The sequence below is a fragment of the Malania oleifera genome, chromosome 6 (assembly GCF_029873635.1).
Source record: "Malania oleifera isolate guangnan ecotype guangnan chromosome 6, ASM2987363v1, whole genome shotgun sequence".
Taxonomy (NCBI): Eukaryota; Viridiplantae; Streptophyta; class Magnoliopsida; order Santalales; family Ximeniaceae; genus Malania; species Malania oleifera.
In genome coordinates, this window is record NC_080422.1 from 97,660,826 (window position 1) to 97,671,191 (window position 10,366).

The window sequence follows — 10,366 nt, forward strand, 5'->3', positions numbered from 1 at the left end:
AAGAAAGAAGGTAAGTAAATTTTGATTATGTTAGTTTTTTTTTTATTTAAAATTCATACCCGAGTTTATTTTATAAGTAAATTTCAATTATGTTAATTAGTTCCACAAAATTTCCATGAGTTTATTTTTTACGCATATTTAATTATACCAGTTCTATTTTTAATATACTTGCATCTATTTTTGGGTTAAGAAATGTTTTAATCCCCTCGGGTAAATTTTCAGTATTTCTTTTTATTCAAAAATAAAATTATATATATTTTTAACACAAAATTGTGTGGCATGAGTTTATTTATACGTTGCATTTTTTTGAAAATATGAGTAAAGATGAGATTTTCACGATATTATTTTAAATTGCCTAAATTATAATAAGATGATTTTAAAACCCTTTGTGACAACGAAAGTTCAAAGTTACAGATGTTCGGTACCGCAACTTAAAGTTTAAACGGATTAGAGTGCACCCACACTGTTTACAGAGTGGTTATTTATGTTAGTGGATTTCTCCTGAGTGCACACCTGGTTCCAGACCAGGACTTAATAAGGAAAATCTCACTTAAAGTTTACGTACGTTGATTTAGTTTGGTCGGCCAGCCAGCTAAGTCCAGTTTCGACTGCACAACCCAGTCATGGGGGTAAACATGACTTATGACAAACAGGTCTAAGGGTGGTTTTTACAATATATGTTTATACATATTTAATTACGTGTACAAAGTTTTTGATGATTTGAAGGAAAAATGTAAGTTTATTTGAAAATGATCATTCTAGTGCTTAAATGACGATCTAAGGAAAACATATAAGGAAAAGTATATGTATGTTTATCATTAAATATTTTTACAGTTTTAAAGTTAAAAGTTTAATTTAACAGTTATAGTATATGATTATAAAATTTTACTGTTGTAATTGATGGTAAAAGCTTTATGTAGTAATTTTTAAATTTATATTTATTCTAGAGACAGTTTTGAAATTATAATATTAAATATTGTTTTACGAAATTTTTAAAAAAGTTCATTTTGGTCACACACTAATAATAATCTTATTCACTTACTGAGCGTCGTCTCACTCTAATCATATTTTTATTTCAGATAACTCTGAAGAGTATGTTGGAAATTAGGCTTAGCAAGAATGCGGGTGGGGATAGAAAAATAAAGATTGTTTAGAAGTATTAGTATGATGCAAGATATTTATGCTTATGTAATTTTTATTCTTTTGAAATAAATGATTGTAATATGGATAATTAGTGCTCTGGTATAATAATAATTGAGTTTATTTGCTTCCGCTGTAAATCAATGGTAAAAAGTTAATATCCCAAGCCCCTCGGGGTTGGGGTGTTACATTTAATATGTCTCATTTCGATGAGATGAACTAATTTCTTGAATGTTGTTGCGGGTAAAGTTTTAATGTACAAATCTACTAGATTATCACTCGATCAGATTTACTAAACATTTATATCACCATTCTTCTGGAATTCATGTGTATGGAAGAATTTTGGAGAGATATGTTTTATTCTATCACTTTTTATGTATCCTCCTCTTAGTTGAACTATACATGCAACATTGTCTTCATATAAAACTGTTGAAATATCCTTGATTGATTGAAGACCAAAATTGGCTTGGATATAAGAAATCATTAATTTGAGCCATACACATTCTCTATTAGCTTCATAGATAGTTAGGATTTTAGAATTATTGGAGAATGTTGTTGTAATCATCTGTTTTACTCTCAAATAGCATTGAATGTGTTTATTTCATTCCAGTGTAAACGAGTAGGAGCAGAACTATATCTTGCTTATAAATTTATAGCAAATGTAATGTTGAATCTTATACAATTTGCCCAAAACATCAAAGAGTCGATAGTATTTATATATGGTATTTCAAAACCAAGTAATTCATCCCCCTCATCACGAGGCTAAAATATTGTACTTCAGGACCAAGTAATTCCTCCCCCTCATTATGAGGTCAAAATGGATCTTGAAAAGTAAGGTATAGTCTTAAGAGGGTGGGTGAATTGGGTCTTAAAAATTTCTTTTAACTCTTTTTATAGATTCTCAACTTATTGTAAGTTAAGTACTTAAACAAGGATGATTTGAATTACAATATCATCTAAAAATCATTATTCAGTTTTAAAATTTTAAGAATGAGTAAATCAACTTGATCTTGCAGCAATGTCAATTAACACCCAACCAAAGAATTTTATTCAATCAACACAAACCAATGATTCACAATGTAATGCTTTCAGTTTTTGAATAATTCAATCCACTAAACATGATAACCAAAAAGAAATTCACACTGAAAAATGATTTCAGCAAAGCTTCCAAGATTCAGTGATTGAGTAGCTCAAAGTAGAGTTTGATAAAAGTCCTGTTTTAATGAAGCACAATTAAAAATTCCAACACTCTTCCAAGACTCAAATTTTAAATTAATGAGTATTGGGTGTTAATCAATCAATGTACTACCTTATGATTTCCGCAAAAAAGTATTGATCAACCAACGTAGTCACGTTTGGTTTCTGCAATCCCAAAATCAAATTAATTTTTGGTATATTTAATATCCAATCCACACAATTTATAGATTTGAAATTAACAACCACACTGTTATATATGTGCAAAAAATTAAAGAGAGTTTAGGGAAAGAGAGTGAGACCGAGTTTTTTACGAGGTTCGGCTTATACCCAGCCTACATCCTCACCTTAGGTAAGACCACCTAAGGATTCCACTATAGTGTTCCTTTACGGGCAAAACAAACGTTACAATTGCTCCTTTAGGGTGGAGCCCCTCTCCAAGTGATACCTCACGCTAGATACAACGATTCAACCCACCTTGAACCATCAAAAACTACAAGAGAAACAAGAAACAATTTGGTGTGCAATGACACTCTCAAACGAGTAGATTAGTACAATTGAAATCTATATACTTCAATGAAAATCACAATATAGAAAGATGAAGCTCAAGTATATATATCACCAGGGTTTTTTCTTAGGTTGAATAACTCAGTAAAAATGCAAAGACCTGTGAGCTTTTCTCAGCAAAATCGCAGCATGTAATTCAACAAGAGTATAGACAATGTAGCTTTGAAGAGTAGAAAGAATTTGATTGATTTGCTACTTTTAGGTTGTTGGTGTATTTGATCCTTGGGTTTAATAATGTATATATAGAGTTTAAAGAGTATTTTTTGTGTTGCCCAAGTTGCTTGGAGTATTCCCCAAGTTTCACAAAGTTTAGAATTCAAAAACTCAATTTTGGAAACTTCGCGTTACTTTTAAAAATCTGAATTTCAAAGGATCAGACGCCTAAACTCAAGGGGTCAGTCGCTTGGAGTTTAAATTTCAGCAAATTTTGGAATTCAATATAGGGCCAGGCACTTGAACTCAAAGGGGTCAGTCGCTTGAAGTGATTTTGTCCGCTGTTCAGTCGCCTAAATAGATAAGGTCCGCCGCTTGACAACTTCGACCACCCTTCAGTATTTTGATCATAACTTTTTTTATAAAACTCCAAATTAGACGTTCTTGGTATCAACAGAAATCTAAGAAAAAATTCCACAACTTTTATTTTGAACACTATTTAAGATAAGGAGTGTTTGATAGAGAACAATGTACATCAATGCGGATATAGAAAAAATAACAGAATTTGGAAAATCCTGTTTTGGTGCTTTTCATTCCAAAAAAAAATTTAACCATTTTGAAATAATTTTTAACCTTATAAAAATATTTTCCAAGTATTTTAAAAGGTATCTAGGTTCAAGTAATTAACTTAAGAGTTTCATGAATTCATATTGAAATCGCTTGAAGTACTTACATAAAGACTTCCTAAGACTTTGACATTCTAAGCACTTAAGTCTTCATGCTTTTCCATCTCTTGAGTCTATCTTGACTTCCAACATCAATTCACTTTAAGTTTCATCAAATCATCTTTGAATCCATGCTTTAATAATATAAGCTTTATGAGATTTTCTTTCTTTGGAGTATGAGTTTTCAATAATCCTTGTGTGCACTTGACCTTGTATTCACATACTTGAGTTCTAAAGTATCATCACTTAACCAAATATGTTAAGTTCCTCTAATTTGTTATCATCAAAATAAGATTTTAAATCTTATAAGGCCAACAATCTCCCCTTTTTTGATGATGACAAACAAGGAGCAAAAATGAGTAAGCCTTAAAAAGGTCTCCTTTACAATAAGCATCAACTTAACAATATTTGCAATATCAAGATCAATCTCAATAAGCATATCAGAATTCATGATCAATTTCAATATTGTTTTCATATATCAAGATTAGCTTAATATCACATCATGTCATAATTCAAGATCAATTATCATGTTCATGTACATCATTTCATAGTTGAGTCAATATACATGCTAGGTATGTCATGCTAGTGTCATGCTCAAGTTTTGCCCAAAATTGTCTCCCTTTTGACATCAATAAAAAAGAGTAAGATATGAAGAAAAATATATAAATGTTGTGGCAAAGAGCAACCATAAGCAAAAGTGTATATCAAGTGAATGCACAAAACAGAAACTTTGCATTCATCATGCATAAAAAGATAGACAATAAGTCCCCAAAAAAATATGATAAAATACAAACGATTTTATATTAGAGTTTTGAGTAATTTCCATAAGTCATGATATCATTACACAACAAATCTAACTCCTCTTGAATAAAATGTATTTCATATTTAATAAATTTATAATATCATTCATGAAGTATACACTATGTACTCATGAAGGTGTCAAGATTATTAATCATGCTTTTGAATTTATCATGCCATGCTCATGCCCAGTTTTCTTCAAACACTTATCCTTATTCCTTAGTTGAAATTCTTATGCAATAAGCTTAATTTTCTTTAGATTTTATTTCTTTTGATTTCAGATAATTCTTTTGCATATGAATACCAAAATTTATATGGCTTTTCAAATCTCAATACTTTTTAAGTTAAGCCTTGTACAATCCAAGTTTTCTTGATTTGTGGCCAACAATGCCATTTTTGTATTCATTTGTTTCAATGTTATAGTCGTCAATAAGCTCATAAACTCTTCTTTAAGATTTTCCATTTAAACTAATTCAATATCCTTGTATTGAATTGGATTAAATAGCTTTCCATTTATTGAACAAGGAGAAATTTTCTTCTTATATTTGAATTGGCTATCTTGAATCTTGTAGGCTATTGAGACATCCCCTTTCATTTTAGTATAGATTTAACTTTCTTAATTTCTAGAAAGGGAATGACTAATCCTAATATCTTTGGAGTCCTTAGTTTGTGAACTAGGCTTTTTATCTAGGTACCCATACTTTCTTGGATCCGGATGGTACGGTTTAACAAAAGTTGATTCTTTTATTCTCCAAACTTGTCTGATTTTTGCACCATTTCTTTTTAATGGGCATTCAAATTTAATGTGTCCTTTCTCCTTACATAGAAAACATGTGGTGTGAGTGTAAGCATTTGAGGAGGTGCTAGCATAGTCTTTGGAGGCTTTTGCAAAGTACCCCATGTAGAGGTTCTTTTTCCTTATATTCTCAACTCCATTGAATCCTATGCCTATTTTATTCAAGGACATTCTTTGTGCGCCAATCATTTTATCAAAATTTTCTTTTCCTCTAGTGAAGTTGTAAATTATTTTATTTTGATCCTCAATTTTATTTTCAAGGTAAAGTATTTTTGAATTTTGAATTCCTTTGCAGTTAGCTTGTAGCCTTACTAGTTCTTTAGTCACCTGATTTATTTTACTTTCAAGTTCGTCAATGACTAGGTCTTTTTCTTTTTCAATCGAAGATTGAGATCTTAAATCTTCTAGTTCCTTCATTATATTTTCATTCTTACTTTCTAATCTCTTGATTTTTAGATCATTTTCTCTTTTATCAAGATTTTTAGATTCTAATTCTTTTATCATAGCTTCATTCTTATTTTTCAATGAAGTATATCGTTTAGTTACTTTAACTAAAATCTTATGAGCTTTGAATAATTCACTTTGTAGTTCTTCACAAGATGACATACTCACATAATTGGATTTATTAGATGAATCATCACTATAATCATTAAATGATTTGGATGAGGAGTTTTGTTTTTCATCATCGTCCCATGCCATAAAGTAAATAACCTCTTGGTCAATTTATTCACTATCTGAACTATTTGTACTAATATTATTCCATGTGGTGGCTTTCATTGCCCTTTTCTTTTTCTTTTTGGAATCTTTCTTAAGTTGTGGACAATTTAGTTTTATGTGTCCAACTTTCTTACAATTATAACGTGTTGGAAGTTCAGCCTTTGTTTCCTTTTTACTGATTTCCTTTTCTTCTTCTTCATCTGATTTTGAGTTCCAGATTTTTCTTGTAAATTTATTCTTCTTTCTAAGGATTTTTGCAAGTATCTTGGTTATGAAAGCTATTTCATTTACATTCATATCTTCTTCATCTTCATCTTCATCTTCATCACTAGAGCTTTCACTTGAGACTTTAAATGCAATGGATTCCTTGTTTTTAGATTTTCCACTTCTTTCGTTTATTGCCATCTCATAAGTGAGTAGAGAACTATTAATTCATCTAGGGAGGTGTTTTTCAAATTTCTTCTTTTAGTTATTGCAGTGGCCTTAGGTTCCCAAATCGGTAGAAGTCCTCTAAGAATTTTTCAGATCATTTCATAAGTTGAGAAATTCTTTCCTAAGGCATTGAGAGAGTTTATTATATGGGTAAACCTAGTGTACATACAAGTGATGGTTTCATCCAGGTTCATCCTAAAGGCCTCATACTCGCTTGTGAGCATGTCGATTCTATTATCTTTAACATCAACCGTTCCTTCATAGGTTACCTCTAGTTTATCCCATATTTCTTTAGCTGATTTACATGCCATGACTCTATTGAATTCATTTACATCAAGAGCACAATATAAAGCATTCATACTACTTGAATTTACTTGCAACATCTTATGGTCATTGTCGGTCATCTCTTTTTCATCTTTAGGTATTTCTTTGTTATCTATGTTTCTGGTAGGGACAAGGTCACCATGTGTGACAACTTTCCAAGCTTTTCAATCCATGGTTTGCAGGTATATCCTCATTTGTTGTTTCTAAAAAGTATAGTTAACTCCACAAAAGAGAGGAGGTCCATATGAGGATTCACCCTCAACAAAGGGTGCTACGCCTAGGTGTGCCATAAAGATCTTTGTGTAACTTCTAGGTTAATATTTGCTATAACCTCTCTCTGATACCGATTGAAAAGTAAGGTGTAGTCCCAAGAGGGGGGGGGGTGAATTGGGTTTTAAAAGTTTCTTTTAACTCCTTTTGTAGATTCTCAACTTATTGTAAGTTAAGTACTCAAACAATGATGATTTGAATTACAATATCAGCTAAAAATCAATATTAAGTTTTAAAACTTAAAGAATGAGTAAATCAACTTGATCTTGCAGCAATGTCAATTAACATCCAACCAAAGAATTTGATTCAATCAACACAAACTAATGATTCACATTGTAATGCTTTCATCTTTCGAATAATTGAATCCACTTAACAAGATAACCAAAACAAGATTCACACTGAAGAATGATTTTAGCAAAGCTTCCAGATTCAGCGATTGAGTAACTCAAAGTAGAGTTTGATAAAAACCCTGTTTTAATGAAGCACAATTGAAAATTCCAACACTCTTTCAAAACTCTGATTTTAAATAAACTTTCAATTAATGAGTCTTGGGTGTTAATCAATCAACGTAGTCCCTTATAGTTTCCGCAAGAAGAATTGATCAACCAATGTACTCCCATTTGGTTTCCGCAATCCCAATGTCAAATTAATTTTTGGTATATTTAATATCCAATCCACACAATTTATAGATTTGAGGATTAAAAACCATGCAGTTATATATGTGCAAAATATTAAAGAGAGTTTAGGGAAAGAGAGTGAGACCGAGTTTTTTACGAGGTTCGACTTATACCCATCCTACGTCCTCACCTTAGGCGAGACCACCTATGGATTCCACTATAGCATTCCTTTACGGGTTGAACAAACCATTACAATCCCTCCTTTAGAGTGGAGCCCCCTCTCTAAGCGATACCCCACGCTTGGTACAACGATTCAACCAACCTTGAACCGTCATAAACTTCAAGAGAAACAAGAAACAATTTGGTGTACAATGACACTCTCAAAAGAGTATATTAGTACAATTGAAATTTATATACTTCAATCAAAAATCACAATAGAGAAAGATGAAGTTCAAGTATATATATCACCAGGGTTCCTTCTTAGGTTGAATAACTCAGTAAAAATGCAAAGACCCGTGAGCTTTTCTCAGCAAAAATCGTAGTAAGTAATTCAACAAGAGTATAGGCAAGGTAGCTTTGAAGAGTAGAAAGAATTTGATTGATTTGCTGCTTGTAGGTTGCTATTGTATTTGATCCTTGGTTCTAATCATGTATTTATAGATTTTAAAGAGTATTTTTCATGTTGCCTAAGTTGCTTAGAGTAGTCCCCAAGTTTTCACAAAATTTAAAATCTAAAAACTTAATTTTGGAAACTTCTCGTTACTTTTAAAAATATGAATTTTGAAGAGTCTGGCGCCTGAACTCAAGGGGTCAGTCGCCTGGACATTAAATTTAGCAAATTTTTGGAAGTCAGTATAGGGTTAGGCACCTAAACTCATAGGGGTCAGTAGCTTGAAGTTGTTCTGTCTGCTGTTCAGTCGCCTTAACAGATAAGGTCAGCCGCCTAATAGTTTTGACTAGCCATCAGTATTTAGAACATAACCTTTTTTGTACAATTCTAAATTAGATGTTCTTGGTATCAATAGAAATCTAAGAGAAAATCTCACAACTTTCGTGTTGAACACTGTTTAAGATAAGAAGTGTTTGATAGAGAAAAATGTACATCAATGCGGATATAAAAAAAATAACAGAATTTGGAAAATCCTGTTTTGGTGCTTTTCATTCCAAAAATAATTTTAACTATTTTGAAATAACTTTTGATCTTATAAAAATATTTTTCAAGTATTTTATAAGGTATTTAGGTCCAAGTAATTAACCTAAGAGTTTTATGAATCCATATTGAAATCGCTTGAAGTACTTACATAAAGACTTCTTAAGACTTTGACATTCTAAGTACTTAAGTCTTCATGCTTTTCCATCTCTTGAGTCCATCTTGACTTCCAACTTCAATTCACTTTAAGCTTCATCAAATCATCTTTGAATCCATGCTTTAATAGTATAAGCTTTATAAGATTTTCTTTCTTTGGAGTATGAGCTTTTAATAATCCTTATGTGCACTTGACCTTGTATTCACATACTTGAGTCCTAAAGTATCATTACTTAACCAAATATGTTAAGTTTCTTCTAATTTGTTATCATCAAAATAAGATTTTAAACCTTATAAGGCCAACAATCTCCTCCTTTTTGATGATGACAAACAAGGAGCAAAAATGAGTAAGCCTTAAAAAGGTCTCCTTTACAATAAGCATCAACTTAACAATATTTGCAATATCAAGATCAATCTCAATAAGCATATCATAATTCATGATCAATTTCAATATCGTTCTCATATATCAAGATTAGCTTAATATCACATCATGTCATAATTCAAGATCTACTATCTTGCTCATATACATCATTTCATAGTTGAGTCAATATACATGCTTAGGTATGTCATGCTAGTGTCATGCTTAAGTTTTGCCCAAAATTCTCTCCCTTTTGACATCAATAAAAAAGAGTAAGATATCAAGAAAAATATATAAATGTTAAGGCAAAAAGCAACCATAAGCAAAAGTATATATCAAGTGAAGACACAAAAAAGAAACTTTGCATTCATCATGCATAAAAAGATAGACAATAAGTCCCTAAAATAACATGATAAAATACAAACGATTTTATATTAGAGTTTTGAGTAATTTCCATAAGTCTTGATATCATTACATAGAAAATCTAGCTCCCCCTGAATGAAATGTATTTCATATTCAATAAATTTATAATTTCATTCATGAAGTGTATTCATGAAGGTGTCAAGATTATCAATCATGCTTTTGAATTTATCATGCCATGCTCATGCCCAGTTTTCTTCAAATACTTATCCTTATTCCTTATTTGAAATTCTTATGCAATAAGCTCAATTTGCTTTAGATTTTATTTCTTTTGATTTCAGATAATTCTTTTGTATATGAATACCAAAATTTATATGGCTTTTCAAATCTCAATACTTTTTAAGTTAAGCCTTGTACAATCAAAGCTTTCTTGATTTGTGGCCAACAATTCTATTTTTGTATTCATTTGTTTCAATGTTATAGTCATCAATAAGCTCATAAACTCTACTAGTTCAATATCGTCATATTAAATTGGATTAAGTAGCTTTCCATATATTGAACAAGAAAAAATTTTCTTCTTATATTTGAATTGGCTATCTTGAATCTTGT